Source organism: Anser brachyrhynchus (assembly GCF_964034855.1).
Source record: "Anser brachyrhynchus genome assembly, chromosome: 1".
Classification (NCBI taxonomy): Eukaryota; Metazoa; Chordata; class Aves; order Anseriformes; family Anatidae; genus Anser; species Anser brachyrhynchus.
The window spans coordinates 68,390,391-68,406,130 of NC_137694.1; the positions used below are offsets into that span (position 1 = coordinate 68,390,391).

General features: G+C 36.1%; 1 long non-coding RNA gene across 1 annotated transcript; it reads left to right on the plus strand.

Moving 5' to 3' along the window:
• Window positions 1–755: 755 nt before the first annotated feature.
• LOC308188558 lies at window positions 756–11,136 on the plus strand. Its single transcript, XR_013945579.1, has 3 exons — window positions 756–1,096; window positions 7,758–7,836; window positions 9,968–11,136. It is a non-coding gene; the product is annotated as an uncharacterized lncRNA (long non-coding RNA).
• Window positions 11,137–15,740: the final 4,604 nt, after the last annotated feature.

The following is a 15,740-nucleotide window of genomic DNA, read 5'->3' on the forward strand; positions in this document are numbered from 1 at the left end:
AGACTATGACTATGAAGGATATGCATGTTGAAAGCGCTCTTTGCTCATTAGTGCTATTTCTGTCAAACACTGCTACCTGCTCTTTTCTTAATGAATGCTAAGCCATCTCTTTAGAAGATTGTGCTGCTTCCCTGAACTGAGGGAACTGTCTTATTTCCTCCCAAGTTCGTTGAGAGTAAAATCGGGGAGTCACCTCTTTGACATTTCCCAACCTCTGTACTTATTTATCTCTTTGAGACCCTGTGCTCCAGAGATATCACTGTCTTAATTAAGAAGAAGGATGTGACCATGGTAAATTGACTGATTCCATTGATTAAGGACTAGCTGTACAAGTAACATTGATTTTAACAGTGGGTCTACATAAATGTAATTGTTCGAACATGGGGCTGCATAATTATGGTGATGTACGAGAATAGTTGGTTTGTCCTTTTCAACCTTCACTAACATTCTTTTGCATGGTAATGTACCTCATTCAATTAGCAGAAATCTTAAATGTTACAAAATGTCTTTTGTGAAGGCACACGGTAATCATCATAGTCTAATTTAATTTAACAGCATCAGACAGATACATCTCTTTCTTTTCCTATCTTTCTTTCTAGATTTTTCTTCCCCAGCTTCCCCTCCCCCCCCCCCCCCCCCCGTTTTTTTTTTTTTTAACTGGATAGGAGCACTCATACACACACGAGTGAAAAAAAAATATAAAAAGAGACTTTCTCACTCTACCCAATTTGTAAAGTGTATGATTTTAAGCCAGAACTTGCACTGCTAATTCATGATTATGGACAACTTGTTTTCTGTTTTTCCCCGCTTCAGATGCCTCCAGGGCATACTGGACACATTCTGCATCTACCCTGCAATTTCTTCCACCCTCCCTCTGGTGTCAGCATTCCATTTTTCACCAAATGTTATAATTCTCATGTTTCTTCTTCAGATTTAAACTTCCAACTCTCTCTCATCTCCATACTCCTCTAAAAACAACCTATGCTTGACTGAACATCTCTGGAATACCTTTTTCAGAGGAATTCATAAGGCATTAGTGGACACATCACAGTTTGCGGGAGACAGTAAGCTGAATTTGGAGAGCCAGAAATTTAAGGTAAGAAGTGGCAGAAAGCAGCAAAAGAGCTGAGGTTTTAATTGCTACAATAAATATGTTGACCACTTTCAGAGTATAGAACTTTTGCTACCAGTTCATTATTATTTTTTATGGTATATTCTCCAGACACAGCAGAGCTCTGTGGGGCATTAGACTGTTAAGTCTTTTGGGCAAGAGCTGTCTCTTGGCACTGTGTTTATATGACTGGTGAGTAATTCTTGGGAAGAAGCAATAACTTAGTTTTGTAGTGTTGTTTATTTGCTCAAAAACATGATTTTATAGCACCAAAAGTTACTTGGAAATCTGAATCAAAGAGCTGAAGTACTGGCTTCCTCTCTCCTTCCATGTTTTTATATTTATTTTCACCAAGCACAAAACTGGACATTTCAGTATTCTCCAAATGGTTTGAACTTACCGTTTTGACACCACTCATAAATGGAATATACAGGGAAGCTTGCCACCCTGGTTCAATAAATAATATACTATGATATATGATATCCATGTGGATTGAGGGACTCTGTTTTGCCAGTGTTGGATAAAGGTCTTGAACATTAATATCTTAACCCTCAGATAAATTCTTGAATTCTTAGGAGGATATTGTTAGGCTGGAGAGAATGGCTACATGGTGTTTAGGGATATCAGGCTGTATCGAATTAATACTTCCATTTTGGATGCAGATTCAGTGGGAAGTGTAGTATACCCCAGAACATAAGTCCAAGTTTGCAGCAAGATTCTGATTCAAGCAGAGAGGGGAGTGGAGCTCTGATGCAGCTCTTTGTGAGCTGAGACCTTTAACAGCTGAGGTGTGGTAAATGGGTGTTGCATTCTTCCTTCTGCTTTTTTGCACATACCGAATGCTGAAAGATTCTCTTTTTCATTACCTCATAGCGCAGGAAGGCAAGCAGCCCTCCAAAGTGTGGACACAAAAATGGGACCTGTCCCAAAGTTAAAGATGTTTTCAGCCCCTCAAGTAAATATTTGTGTTGACTTATTTATTTTCTGGTTTATCATTGCATAAGTCTAGTCTCACAGAGTTCTGTACTGAAACTTGCTATCACACTGGGCACTTAATATAATTTTTCTGGTCATTGTATGGCAGGTGTCCTTGAAAAGTTTCAATTACCTTTTTTTACCCTACTACCAAATTCATCAATATTTATACCCTATAGCTGCAGTGGGAAGCACTTTGGATAATCAGTGTCCTCCATACTATCAAAAATAGACAAAAACTGTCCTTACCGTACGTGTGCATGATATATCTAAATGAGAATTAAAGCCCTCCAGCAATCAAGTATGCACACAAGTTAAGAGAAGTGACACCAATACACACACTTCAGCACATATACATGCATACACACAAGAAAATCATATCCTGGATTTAAAAGGCTTTGAGATTAAAGGCCCAAGGGGCTTAAAACTTAAAGAAATATTCCTTCAACATCATTGCATATTCATGAGTGAGTATTTTGGCAAGCAGGCTGAGCAAAATAGCTTACAGAATTATGGAAGGAAGATTACTGTTGATTCCTGTGTGCCACAATAGTGCTTTCACAGAGAGAAAAGAAAATGTAAATAATTATCCAAGTGATGGCATTGATACAGGTAACTCTGAGGGCCCTACCCAACCCAGATTCTGTTACATATTTTTGATCCATGTAAGGTGCAAAGCATGGAAGAAAGGTACTCAGGAGGTCAGCCACTTCCAGAGACAGGTTAAAAGGTAAGAAAGAAAACCTGCCCTGCACAACATGAGGTTGCAAAGCCAGCTTTCCCACAGGTTTTCCTCTGTTGCTTTCTGTTTGGGCCAGACCTAGAGCTCCTACCAGACAGCAGGGATTTGTACCAGATTCTCCTATTTTCCACCGAATTTACTCTCAGTTACCATGCCAGAAGAGTTGCCAGAGGCCAATTTTATTCTCCAGGGTTGCTCATCTGGATTTCTCTTTCTTCCAGTGTTTTTGTTCTCATCAACATTTTGCCAGGGCTTTATCATGTCTGCAAATCTTTCAGGGTAGAAAAATGTTTTCCCTGTATCATTTTGTCAGGTAGAGTGAATAGATGTGATACTGGTGCTTTTTATCCCTGATTAGCAAAAAGGTTCAAGAAATATTGGTGATAAAACTGAGCAATAGTAATGAGACAGAAGCATATTCTAACAATAGTAGATAAATAATATAATTACAATAGCAAGAAAGGAAGAAATAAACTAATTGAAGAAGTGCAAAAATAAGCAATTTGTCGTGTGCACTTTCACTCAAATTGACTTAATTTAAACTAAAAACGGTATAAGCAAAGGATAATATCGTTAAAGAAGCATGGTTTGCATGTATTTCCTCATACCAGACAGACAGCTCTGAGGACAAAATTACTGCTATCATTGTAAGCAGAAAGGGTTCCTAGCTATATAAAACAGATAAAAGAACACAAACAAATAAAAACATTGCTACATCCAGTACACCAGACATATCAATATTTCGATATCTCAGTCAAACAATGTGCCTTGATTTCTAACATGAGATCAGTCTTTTTGCAGTAAAAAATAAAGGCTGTATTTTCATCTATAGGCAAATATGTATCTCTCATGTAAGTGGAAGTTCAATGACGGTCCAGATGCTTCTGGTTTAAGCCATATAGAAATGTGTAGGTATAAGAAAGGTGGTACAAACTGCATTCAGGAAGCTTACTTCCTGGTTTAAATAACACAGATTTCACAAAATACATCCACACTTTTTTTCACTAGTCAACTTGAAAAGGTGTATATTTTACAAAAATATTTTTGGTCTGAGCAGAGCCAAGGCTTCTTGACCTCTCCTGAAATGATGTTCCTTGTACATTATTACTTAGATGGAACAGCCTGGGTTTGGAGTTTCATGCTGCTCATGCTGCCCTTTCTCTCTCTCCCTTCTACTTTATTTTATTTATTTATTTATTTATTAACTCTTACCATCATACCTGTTTATGTCATATTCCTTTCCTTTGGAAAAGGAGTTATCATCCTCTCTCGCTGGGTCAGTTAGGGTCTTAACCCTAACCCTGGCCCTGAAGATCCTCTTTAAGAAGACAAGGTGAGTCAGCAGGGCAGTATTCCAGAACACCAAAACCATATTGCTTGATTTTCATGAACATATCAGGGACAAATTATGTTACCTTATGATCTTTGGACTCAGTGGTGTAACAGAGTAACGCTTAGCTTGCGCTAAGCAGTGAAAAGGGCACCAGGACATCCTTACAGCAGCAGCAGACTTCAGCACAGAAAAGGTAGAAGAATAAACCTAATTTTTTTGTATATTCATTGGTAGTTCCAGGGCCCAGTTTCCTGGACTCTGGCATTATCAGTGGAGCCAGAAGTACCTTAGGAAACCCTGAGCAGAAGGAGGAGGAGATGTGCAGCCTGTGCACAACCTTGCTCTAAAATGGTGTCTGGCCTGAGCAACCTTTGCCTTTGAAAAACAGAAGTTGTCGCACTCCTACTTATATAGTTGGTTAAAGACACAACAGCAATGTGTTTCCCACCATGACCTCTGTATTTGAAGAATCAGCACAAATTGAATTTCTACTGACAACCTGCAATTACTTGAGCAGAAAGCAAAGCATAACCTAAACCTTCAGGATAGCACTGTTAAAGGTATTCAGATCTTATACAAGGCCATTTCACACAGACCACAGTACTAACATGTGAGCAAGTGGAAATGTGGCTGTGGTGTATATGCGATGACAATTCATAACACTTCCACCCCAGAGGGTATTTATGGATCCACAGTATACTATACCAGGGTTGTTTTAATTATTTTACTGTCCCTGCTTTGAATTTGAAAAGTACCATAACTATAAAACTTATACGGTTGAAATATATGTAATAGTGTACTAGTCTCACCTAATTTAACTTTTTTGATTTTTTAATGGCATCTTTTTTGTAAGATTATCCTATTGTCTTGAGGTTTTGCAAGGATGACTGTAGTAGTATTCATCAATACTTCTCATCTGTATCTGACTGACACTAAGCAGGAACTGTGATTTTTTGGTATGAAACTGTAATATTGAGTTCATAATCAAAATTTCTTACACTTACCATTAGATGCTACAACTTGGCTGCTCTGCCATTTGTTTTATTAAAGTTTGTTTGGTTGATTGGTTGGTTGGTTTTTATTGTTTGTTTGTTCTTGGTTTTTGGTGTTTGTTTGTTTTGTTTTGGGGTTTGTTTTTTGAAAATGTTCCTGATTGTTCTTAAAGCAAGAAATATTTTGATGACAGGTCATAGGTAGATGGACTGCTGTTTGGAGTACTGGGATTCCAAAACGCTGACGTCACTTTCTGGTAGCCTTCCAGCTTTTCTTGCAGAAGTTTAATTCAGAAACATCTTTGTATAAAAACTTCAAATAATATTTATTTTTTCAATAAGAAATACTGCATAGAGAGAAATTGACATTGTTTGGACATCTTTGAATATAATAGATGTGAAAATTTTAATTTTTTGTGGGCCAATTGTAGGTCTGTGAACATACAAAACTATGGAAGGCTTTTAGTAGAAGGCAACAGTAACATGAAAAAATGTGCTGAGTTTCAAGGATGTGAGTGAAATAAGACTATAATTTATAATCTACATTTTTAAAATTATTATTATTTCTAGTTGATTAACACAAAATAAATTTGCAAGTTTGTAGTATGTGGCTTGACACAAGAAACTGACAAAGGTGTGTGATTTTAGTTTGATAAAGTACTTCATATAAGGAAAGAAAGGCTTTCATTGTTTCATTATTTGGAAACATTTTGAATAATGATTAATTTGCACTCCCATAGTACTTAAAATGCCTTTATTATAACTACTATAACTTTTTTTTGTGTGTGTGTGTGTTAAATCACAGCCACTAGGCTAGTATTTTTAAAGACACACCGGCTGATTCTCTTGTTACTGGAGTGAGTATCTCAAACATGCCCAGTTTGTCAAATACTCCCTAGGTGAAAAGCAGAGATTGAGTGTATTTTTGCTATTCTTGGGTCAATCCAAATCCAAGAAATCTGTAAGCAGTGAAACAGTTCTAAAGATGAGTGCCCAGGAATCATCTTCTGGGTGTTTTTGTGAGTTCTGATTACATTTCACTGAACTCGTAACTAATTAACTAACTAAAATACGTTTCTACATTGGTAACTGTACATCTCACCCATTTCATAATTTCCTTTTACTGAAATGCCATAAACTTTCTGAATATTACTAATTCTATAACACAAATAGGCTTGAAACAAACAAAAAAAATAATCCATAATTTTCACTTTGGTTATTTGGTTCTCTAAAAGGCCTGGTTTGAGGAAATTAGCTAAGCCAAGCTTGTCTTCACACAGAAGTTACACCAATTTAATTTGAATCGTTTTATAAATCGATTTTGTTAAACCGATCTGAACACTTGTTTGGACACTCCTAAATTGATTTTGCCCAGGCTTATATTGATTTAGCCTAAGTCAGGAAGGAATTCACTTAAGATAAATTGATGCAAGTCTGATTGAAATAAAATTAGAAGTGCCAACATAGGGTTTGCATGGGTTTACTAAATTGATTTAAAAATACACTTTTAATTAAAGTGATGCAACTTTGTATAGGCCAAGCTTAACACCAAGGAGAGGAATCTTTGGCTCCCAGAAATGACAAGATCTGAAAGGGCCTTGAGTCCAATAACTTGTTCAAAGTATGAAGAGTTTTCTACATTGACACTTGAAATAGCTTACAGTAATGCACAGAGTAATTACAAATGCATATCTCCTTTCCCCATCCAGAATAAATCTACCTGTTCTTGCTCCTACAGTTTTTTTGTTGTTGGTTTTTCTCCCAATCATCAGTATTGTTTCCTTGAAAATTAAAGACAAGTGTGAAAAAACATAAAATTATTTCTGAGCTTAAAGGCTGTTTGAAAACAGAATATAGATTTTAGATTTACAGCACTCCATTGCCTTTAAACAAACACATCTCTAGGACAATCTCCTTCACAACAAACAGGTAAGTGCAATATGCATATTGGGCACTAATTTCTAGTGGAGGCATGACAGGACCCATTCTGGCTTTTTAGCTAATGCAGTACCACTGTGGAAAAGCTGTAAGATTTCATTGTACTGCTAATTCTTGAATTTACTTGTGAGCTTCAATACCAATTTTCCTCAAATCTATCTGTCCAGCAAAGAGAATATAGACACTACTGTCCTTGCCAAGTAACCCTGAATAACAATTTTGAAACCAAGCTGTAACCTTCATGATGCTGTCTGGAACTGGCAATCAAAATCAGAGATTATGCAGAAACCTCTCTCTCAACATGTGCCTTGTTTACTGAACTTTCACCATATGCAAAGTACAGTTTAAAGGAATCTGCATTACAGATTGTCATGTAGAAGTCACCCCCACACCCCACTCCCTGATCTCCTAGGAACAGAAAATAACAAAATGAGATGTTTTCAGACAAGGCAATTCACAGGACAGTAATCATAGCTGGTGTTGGATAGGGCATCCATGCTTGAGAGCTGCTTTTTTTCGCATACAGTCATTGGCATTTGCAGTTGGCTGCTTCTGTGGTATTCCTACATCTTCCCTCTGATGACTATGAAGGGAACATGGTGCTTTGGATTCCTGATGTTCAGTTACTTATAAGCAGAGAATTTATTTTTTATTTTTTATTTTTAGATTTGGCAAAGTGACTTTGGTATTGCTGAATCAACCGACTGCATTTTCTGTGAAAGAGTTGCCATTTATCTGCTATCAAGTAAGTCAGAAACTGAATCAACACCTCAAAATAATATACTTTTATTGTCTATCTGATGCAGGTGGAAGGTGGTGTGGTGGTGGTGTTTGTACTCTTACTGTACTGCACAGTATAGAGGGGTATGCTGGGCCAGAACTTTGAGCAAATTCTCTTCTGATTTTAATTAACCACTGATTACACCAGTTTATGCATGCTGAGTACCAGGAACTTTTATTTCTCCTTTGGCTAACAGTGTCCATTTTCTACCATCCTACATCCACAGCTTTACTAAGAACAAAGAGAGAAAAGTTGGCCCCAACATAGTCAAAAACTGAGCTTTCATAACCTTGAATAACAGAAAGTCTTCAGCCCAAGTGTTATGAATTGTTATATTTTCTATCTGAAACCTGTGCTTGAGAAGAAGACAAAATAAGATGTCATTGAATCTTCTATTTCCCAAATACATGGTGTGGAGCTAAACTTTATACACATTTCCAGCTTTCAAAAAAACAAAAAACAACAACAAAAAAAAAAACATGATCCTGTAGCCATCACATAACTTTTAGTCATTTTGTTGTCAGCTATGGATACTCTATAAAGCCTGTAAATTAAATGCAGTAAGTACAGGCCACTATGAATATAAGGCTAAAGTAAACATAAGTATAGTTGCTTATGAAGGCAGGGTCACCAAATAATAATTCATAATAATAATAATAGCAACAACAATACTACTACTAATAATAACTTTTCATTTTGTGGCTACCCCAAATTAATTCATTTTAAAATAAAGTTCAGAATCCTAATAATAAGGAATTGGAGGACAAGTACATAAAGAATATAATCCTGCCCATAAAATTCAAATACATTTTTAATGGATATCTGTAACTTCAAACTACTCAACTTCTTTGAGTATGGAATGAAAATGGACTGAAGTTTGTGTTCTCTTCCCAGTCACAAAATAATAACACAAGGGGAGATAGCTTTTTCCTAAAAATTGTACTAAACTTTGCTGAAAACTGAGCTGGTTATTTCTGTCTATTCAGTCGCCATTTTTTTCTGCATCTCTCAACAGCAGGAAAATAAACAACAGAAAAAAAATAGTTTCTTAAACCTGTCCACTTTTTGTTATTCTATTATTTATTTATTTATTTATTTTTCCATTTGGGACTACCTCAACTAGTCTACATCTTTGTTAAAGTATCGTACCCAGCTGGCAATATTACCGTACTTGAAGTCTCAGACACTTTGAAAAGAGTGCTATAATGGCTTTCTTCCTGTTACATAAAGTATTCCTGCTAACATCTCCTAGAATGAAATTTAGCCTTCTGTTGTTGCAAGTATGCTGCAAGGAGATGACATATTTTGTTGGTAATACATTTCTGCTTTATTGATGCTTTATGAGTCATCCCTCATTTTGTATTTGTGTATTTCCTTTCTCCTTCCTAAGGGGAAATGTTTTTACTTATCCATATTTAATTTCAACTTGCTGTTTTGGGGAATGTTAGAGAGATCCATAGAAAGTTCAAGATTGGATGGGTGATTAAGGATAAACTGCTTTATTGTCAAACTAAGTTTGAGGCACATTAGTACAATGGAATAGAAAATTTGCAAAGTATTTTTCCATGCCACACCTGAATTTTTTCAAACATCATACTTCGAGCACCACTGTATAGTTTAACAGTGAGAAAACCTCAACTGCCTTCTTAAAGCCCAATATGTTTATTGAATTAAAAGAAAAAAAAAAAAAGAAGAAAAAAAAGTGTAGTGTATGAAAAGTCTTAAGAAAGAAAGGTAAAGTTACTGGAAAAGTCACGGTCTCAGTTTCCACTGCCTGAAGGGGTGCCTACATGGCTCTAGTGACCTCCTGAACTTCATTAGTTAACAGTAGTGGAATTTTTCCCCTCTTGCTTACCTTTTATTGTTGGTGTTGTTTACAGGCATTCGTGCCTTCAGTGACTACTGTATTATGCTTAAGTTACTCTCATGGTAAATCCAAGGATTTTAATTTCCTCTTTCTTGACTTCAGGGTCTTTTTGAATAGGTTCATCACTTTTTGAAATGTCATTTTTCGAAAGTTTAGTTTCACTAAGTTGTAATGCGATTCTTCCCTAACTGTGTTGCACTTTCTTATATTCTTGTTTCTAATGTCCAGGGACTACAGAGCTGATACGTCTAGACTGTTTCTGTCTTACATAGGGTAAGTCATGAATAGTGTTGCCATTTTTTATACTGCAGAAATCATTTAGGATTAGAAGTGATGATTTAAATTATATGATTTAAAAATATTTAAACTTAGTCCCAGGATTGTATTTCATCTGGCTTTTGGTATCATCTATTCATCTCCTGCTAAACTACATTAATTTCTTCCTGCATGTTGTTTAACATTTTTATTTCTTGTGAGTGGGTATAAATACTGTCTGATACATGTAAATGGGAGGAACTTTGGCTTTGCATTAGTCCAACACCACTGAAGTCACTGTGAAAGATACTGTGGGTCAAAGTCGTTCATATATCTCTGACTCATGATTTGTGTCTATCTAGATTCTCCTTGCTATACCACTATAACGAAAATAATGCCTATATGTTACAGAAAAACAAAGATTTTACAGTTTTACTTGTCCTTGCTTTGATTATTAATAATTCTTATGTTTTGAGTGATAATAGCTACTAAAGACACCAGGGGAGATCACTGGTCTCCTGTGCACATATAACTCATATACAAATGTAGCTATTGAAAAAAAAAAAAAAAAAAGATGAGGTAATCAGCAACAGAGCAACAACTAAATTAAAAAACAAATGAACAAACATCCACCAAAACAAATAAATAGACAAACAAAGAAGAAATCATATCTGATCTTTCAATATAACTGTAATGGCTACAGTAGCATTTAGGTTTGGCTTAAAGAGGGATGAGATTTAAGAGACAGCCCATTCAGAGAAAGGAGGATTCGATCAAGATGGAGACAGGTTCTTTTCAGTGCTCGCCAGTGACAGGACAAGCGGTGCATTAAAAATGACCATCTCTTCATCCAGCTCTGTGAATTTATCTCTGTGATTACATTAAACAAAATGAAGTGAGGAGGGACAGAGGAGCTACCTGGAGAGGGGTAGGGATGCAAAAAAGGTCATAATGAGTGAAAAGCTCATTTTTAATGACAAACACAAATATATAACAGCAAAATCTCTGTATAGAATATCACACAAATATACCTGCCAAGAGAGCTCACCTTTCCTTAAATAATGCAGTGCACTCTCCTGCAAGAAACAAAGAGATCCCTTTTTAAGTTTTCAGATACTACATCGCAGTTACAAGACTGTGGAACAGATCCTTACTGTATTCCAACCACTCTGAATTTGGAGAAACTGAGATCAAAAGCTACCTGAAAGTAGCAGAAGGGAGAACAACCTTGTGCTTTGTATCAGAAAGCTTCAGAGTTTAACATAACTGTAAAATTTGAGCTGAACTGTTTATTAAATTTTAAGCTGTTCTGTTATGATTCGTTGTCTTCTAATAGTTCAGACAGTGATCTTTGGTCATCACTTGCTTTGTGTGGAGAAGTGTGACAAAAAGGTAGGAATCAAGGTAAAAAGCATTATTATCTAAGACTTTTCTTATTGTGCTGTTAAAAAATCCATGCAGAACAAGTTTAAGAGCAGCAGATACCTAAGAAGCTGTCAAATAGCACTGTTAACTATAATAATTTATCCTATAATTTAATGTAGCCATGACCCCTGTCATAAGTTAATACACCATGAAGAGTAGTGTGCAAAAAACATGCTTATTAATGAATTGGAGAAATCATGTGACATTGTTTTTTGCCATTTTCCCAGGAAATATCTTAATATTGGAGTTAGCAGAGCCTAGACAATTTTTGCTATGTAATTCTGTCTGTCCATGTCTTACCAACCCGTGCTGTGATTAAAAGGTTTGTAATTTTTAATTATATCATCTGAAGAGAGTTGTTTGATTCAAGACAAAAATAACAGTATGTATGAACTCTACAGATAAACTCTTCTATTTTGCCTATTTTTGCCAACAGCATCTCTATTTAAATCTCTTTATATATAAATGGTAACTGTGTGTATATGCTGGTAGCTCTATGTAATATATGCAGCTCCTCAGAGACCATGCAGTGGTCCAATTACTGTCTTATTAGTGACTGCCTGTTCTGGTAAAAGAATGGCACAAGGCCCTGGATACATTGGAGCTGTGATTCTGGAGTGTCTCTGCACAGAGTCAGAGTATGTACGTGAGGCTGAATGTCTGATGAGAAGGGCTGGATGTTGGTGCTGTGATTGTGTTCCACATAACACCATTTTCTGTCCATGATCTTCTGTCATTATTGCTTTGGTCCAGATGTTGTGCTAGGCTGTAGGCACCCGGTGAAACTAGATTATTTCTCCCCAAAAGCTTGCAATTTAAGGAGCTTCTTTTTGGAAAGCACAGCAGCAATTTCCATTAGCTACAGAGGAGGGTGTTTTTGTATGCTACAGAAGCTTTCTGAAAATACCTGTCTGTATTCTATGGTACTAGTTCTGAAGCCATCTGAAAACTACAAGTTAAGCTTTGGAAGATAAATAATATTCCTTCTACACATTATCTGGTTTCATGATAACATTATTAGTAAGTAACTCTGCTTTACATTTCCTGATGCAAAAGAATTATAACAAATTTGAAAATAAGCTATTTTTGTAAGTAGGCTGGAGTTGTATTCTTTGAGTTTTCTTTTACACTCTCAAATATGTTTTAAGCTGGGAAACAAATCAAGAGGAACTTGTGCTAAGATTACTGGAAGCTGTGGAAGTAGTGTACATATAAGAAATGATTACCTCCAGGAAAAGGTGCATCCAGGGGACAGCCTGCATAGGGGTTCCTGCTGCTATACATATGGTGCTAATGAAGTATGAGTAAACTCCTCTAAACAAACAAACAAACAAACAAAAACCACCTGTAGATAAGTATTTCTAGACTGAGCATCTAACAACACTGTAGAGTAGACATACTCTAAGAAGGAGACAATTATAGCTCCATTTTTTCAAAAGTGCAGACCTTGAATTTTGTCTTCTAAGTGCACGGATTTGCACTTAGGCTTTGATTTATCAAAATTTTTCTGCGAGGTATTAGTTTCAGTTTTCAATTAAAATGTTTGGACATTGAAGTAAATGGGATTCCCATACAAGCTTAATATACATATATATATATATATTTTTTTTTTTCCCATAGAAATGGGCTGCCCTAAGTGGTTTGATTTTTTCAGACCAATGAAAACTAGCAGGTTCTCACTGATATTTGATATATGACCACTTGTTTAACAGTGGGCTTGATGGACTAACCTCAAGCCAGTTTTAAAAGGTTTGAGGTCCTTTAAAAGGTCCTTTGTTTGCTGAAATATTCGATAGGATTTTTTGGGGCACCTGTTTTCTGAGTAACTGTCCAGCAGAAATGTTGAAACATTTTACAGTCAACTGATTCCTCTGAGATTTTCTTACGTGGCTTGTATACAATGCTGAACAGCAATGAAAGGGTTAATGGTCTTGTTGTTTTTAGGCTTTCACTGTATACTGGGACTTGACATTTTCACACTAATTAAAACAGACCGCTTCAGTCCCTGTGTACATGTAACTCATATTTAATTCAATGGAAACATTGAGTGTGCATTGATGGAAGAGTTGAGTCCATACCTTTACTGTTGTGACAATCAGGAAATGTCTTAAGCAGTTGTATATTTAATTTGCTCACAGCTCCAATAAGAATAACCTTTAAAATATTTAAATCAAATATAGTATTCATATTGATGAGGCAAATCTTGAAGACTTTCTTCAAGCAAAACTTCTCATAGATTGAGATTTGAACATGTAGATAAACAGTCTCCAATACACTAATGTTTTTGGAGAGGCTTTTGTTGCTGCTATGCATTGTGAGTCAGACCTCATCTGCCCAAGGTATATGAATTTATGGTACTGAAATTTACAATTCTTCATGTATTTCATTTCACATTTCAGTACACATTTACAGGACTCTGATGCAGAAGTGTAGCACTTTCTCTTACAGAAAATATGAAGATTTCTGTTCCTCCATGGTGTCTCTGAGGTACTATTTATTGGCCTGCAAAATGAAAACCAGGTGTTCTGGCAAAATCTAGGCTTAAGGGCAGGTTCACAACATAGTAGACATAACTTGAGGGTCTTACTCTGTCAGTTGCCCCAATCAAAGATTTGTTAGGAGTATGTCTTGTTGCTTCCAGCACATCAAAGTATGTCTCTTTTCCATCAGAAACAAGCCACAGGGAGAGGCCTTGTACCCAAACGTATCCTAATATGTTGTTGAGGTGCAGCACTACAGTGTCCGATAGCTCAGAAATAGTCAATGTATGATGGAGTTGGGCTATAAAGCTCTGTGGAGCTGGATCGTATCCATATACTATCCTCAGGATCTACACCCTTACCTCCTCAGATGGTCCATTCTCTTGAGAAGATGCATAGAGCATACTGAGTGAAAGAAGAGGGCTATTAGGCAACCATTGCCTGGTAGAATAATGCTTCAATTTAAACTGATTTTCAAGGTCTATTAGTGCCATGTTTTCCTGATCAATGAAAGAAAATAAAAACTAAAGGGGAACAAAAGAACCTTCCACTGACTCCCATTTAAATATAAAAAGATTGAGTAGCTAAATAATCTTAGGATGTTACCTCTATTCCATCTTGAGACTTCTGTGAGCACTCATAAGTGTATACATTTTCTTCCTTAAAATCCCTTGAAATGTTGAACTATGTCTCTTAATACAGTTTTTTATATTTTAGTGAAAAGGCAGCTGTAGATGTCATCATGGACTTTGGACTTGGACTATGGACTTTTATAGTGCCATAAAAATTCAGTGTCATCATAAATTCATGCTGCTGAAAATGCCGACATTTATGGCAACTTCTACAAGGACATATTTTAAAATGATATTAAAACTTTATGCAGCAACTTTTATTTAGTTAAAAAAGTGAGATTATAAAGCAAAACATTTACTCTCATTTTAGAACAAAGAGGTGTGACAAATAGTTTATCAAAAAAAGGGGAGAGAATATGAAGGTTTTGTAAAGCAGATCTGTCAAACACCCAGAAAAAAAGACTTTTGCATAGTATTGATGTGAAACCAGTAATTGAAGCAAATCATTAATAATATTCACATCTATTGTCTTTAACATATATTGTTTATCATTTGGTCTTGTATCACTGACACACCTCTATTACAACATTACTTTCAGGGCTCAGCATCTCTGTATTGACATTGAAATACCTTTATTTCTGCTTGTCTTTTAGGTACTGTAAAGTCAGTGGACTTGATGAATACTGTAAAAATTAAGAAGTAATGAAAATATGGTTCTTGTATCTACTAAAGTTTTAGCTGCAATGTTGCAGTCCTTTGGGAATCTAACTAAAAGGAACTGCATGGACTAGAAAATAGCACGACCCTGCACATCGATGCTTCCAACGTAGGGGACTGTTGCTTGTGAAGCACATGATCCAAATTTCTCACACACAGTTAAACCATTGATTTCAGACAGCTGTGGCACTAAGTATAGCGTATATTTCACAGAAAACTAGTCAAAAGGAAACATGACAGAAGTGGGGGGAAAAGTAAAATGCCACTAATTTTTTTTTCTCTGTGCAGATATTCAAGATGTATCAACTAACTTCTTCTGAGTTTCGATCAACTTTAATTGAAGCAGCTTTCAGAGACTGATCTACCTCAGAGAGAAAAACATATTAAGTATTCTCTCAAAACAGTGACATTTATGTTTCAGCAGAGCATTAGGGACGCAGCTTAGGGACCAAGCCCATTCCTACTGAAGTCATGTGAGATAGCCCTATTAATTTCTTTGCAGCAATACAGGCTCTAACACTGAACAGAGCTGAATCAAAGACTTTACCTTTT